Source organism: Propithecus coquereli, unplaced genomic scaffold (assembly GCF_000956105.1).
Source record: "Propithecus coquereli isolate 6110/MARCELLA unplaced genomic scaffold, Pcoq_1.0 Scaffold158, whole genome shotgun sequence".
Lineage (NCBI taxonomy): Eukaryota > Metazoa > Chordata > Mammalia > Primates > Indriidae > Propithecus > Propithecus coquereli.
The window spans coordinates 1,846,742-1,849,139 of NW_012140302.1; the positions used below are offsets into that span (position 1 = coordinate 1,846,742).

General features: G+C 38.3%; 1 protein-coding gene across 1 annotated transcript in view; it reads right to left on the reverse strand.

Moving 5' to 3' along the window:
* UBR2 (ubiquitin protein ligase E3 component n-recognin 2) overlaps positions 1–2,398 on the reverse strand; it is a 195,953-nt gene that overhangs the window by 17,104 nt on the left and 176,451 nt on the right. The gene's annotated exons all lie outside the window — the stretch shown is intronic.

Sequence of the window (2,398 nt, forward strand, 5' to 3'; positions counted from 1 at the left end):
TTCCTTTAAGAAACTGACAAACAGGCAAGAGTTACCTGTACATGAGGTAAGTAAGATTTGTACGACGTGTGCCATAGTAACCAGATGGAAAATGTGAAGGTCTCCAGTGGCAAGGCTTATCCCTGAAAAATCCTGACACTGCAACGCAGGGAAAGCAAGCACCAAGCCCACCTAGACACCAAATACAGAACGTCAGACAGATTGCCTCTCCTTTCACAGCAAAATACATTTCCATTTTCTTACTGTGGTCCTTCCTGAGCTCAGCCCCTCCCTTTAAGAAATCTTTGTTCTTAAAGGATATACACATTAGAAAATCCCCATTTAGGATTGGCTAAATGAAATCAATTAAGAGTTAAAGGGGTCTCGATGGACACTATCATTTCATTTATCCTATACATAGCTTATTGTTAGTAATAATAAAAATAACACTTGAAATCTTTCCAGGGAGTGAACAGTTGAAAAAACTTAGGTTTTGGACCTACAAGCATCTAGATATGAACCCCAGCTTCTCCTCTTATGAGCTTCTTTAGGTAAGGTAACATTTCTGAGCTTCAGTTTCACCTCGGTAAACTAGAGATAATATCTACGTGTTTCGAATCCCTCATTAGGAGGGATGTGAGGAGCCAGTGTGAGTGCGTGTGAAAGCCGGCAGGTACAAAATAAGTGCTGGTTCTTTGTTAGCCTCCTGCTGCCTGCATGGTGGTGGTTTTAGTGGTAGCAATAAGAATAGTTGAACTTTATTAGGGATATATTGCTGTAAGCTCTTAACATGGATTAACTCACTGAGTTCTGACACAACCATATGAAGCAGGTACTAAGCAACTTAAAGGTACAGAATCTGAGGTCCAGCACTTGGGGCTGCGGGTGTGGTGGTGTGCTCTGTGTTCCGTGCAAGGGGACCCTGCTGAGGCGGAGCTGAAATTTGGCTTTTTTGTTAAGAACACCCACTGTTTACCAGCTGTGTCCTGGCACCAGGCTGCACCTGCTCAGAAGAGGTACCTTTCCCTGAATCATAAAAAGGGGCTGTTTGCTTCTAAGTAATGTGACCACAGGGCTGTAAGTGCCCAGATTTTCTAAAATGCACACAAGCACTGTATGGGCCAGCAACAGCCATTATGTTGCTGGTGTTATTTTATCTCTTTATAAGTTAAAAGCACAGAGAACATAAATTACTGACCTCAGTAACAAAGCAAACTAAGAGATGGAGAATGTCTAGACATCCCAGGTCAAGTTTCTCAACTAGGTTCCTTAATATTTTCTTTTTGAGGTTACTCATAAAAGAATTATACTCAGAAATGGTGAGAATAGTATCATATGATTAACTCCTCCCATCTGTCTCTATGCTACTCACCAAATCTAAGGTAAAGTTATGTACTACGATAAAGAGGACTCCAAACAAACTGCAAAAACTCACCAGTAAATGAAACATGTCAATATCCAATATGCATGGAAGGTTTTCATGGCTGTCATTAGGCACCAATGCTAAAGATTTAGAGAAAAACACATTAGCACATTTCATATGCTAATGTAACTTAAAATGTATATAATCTAGTTTAAATTTATCTTTTTGCAAGATATAAATTTATAAGCTAAACTTTATACATAAGAAAGCCAGTATTACCAAATATTTAATTCATAGCTGAGAGAAGTTGTACCATTAAAAATAATTTCAGATGAGAAAATACCATAACATATATTGTAAATGCATTACTACTCACATGCAAAAAGTTTACAAAAGTGTCCTTGCACCACTGAAAGTGACACCACTGTCCAATGTGCTGCTGCAAATCTTGTTAGTGACCGAAGACAGTCATCCTGAAATAAAAAGATAGAAACAATTGACAAAGAAGCCAACATATGAAGTAGTTCTTTTCTTTCAGGAGTGTTAGTTCAAAACACAGCTGGATGCACAATGAAATCACTCTAGATGATATGGAACTGAATCTATGACATCTCTAACTGACATCTCTAACACAGAATAAATGGAATGGGAAATATCTAATTGTATGCTGAGTAAGCGAAAGTTATCGCCTTGCTATCATGTTAATAGTTCTCCAGAAAAGAATATGTACATCAGACAGATGAGTAAGCAACAGACACTCTCAAGAAGCTGATGTAGTATTTCTTTATATGTATTCTAAAGAGATAACCTAACATGTAGGAAATGCTCCAAATATTGGGGAAACTATATGCAAGAAGATGAATGAGTGTATAGGAATTAAAAACTGTTATGAGGACTAAACAGCAATAATGAGAGCGCTGAATCCTAACTACTAGATCACCAAGGAAGACATAAAATAGCAATAATGAGAAAACTCTTGATTTAAAGTACAGAATACGATAGAAACAAGGCCAGGCGCGGTGGCTCACACCTGTAATCCTAGCACTCTGGGAGGCC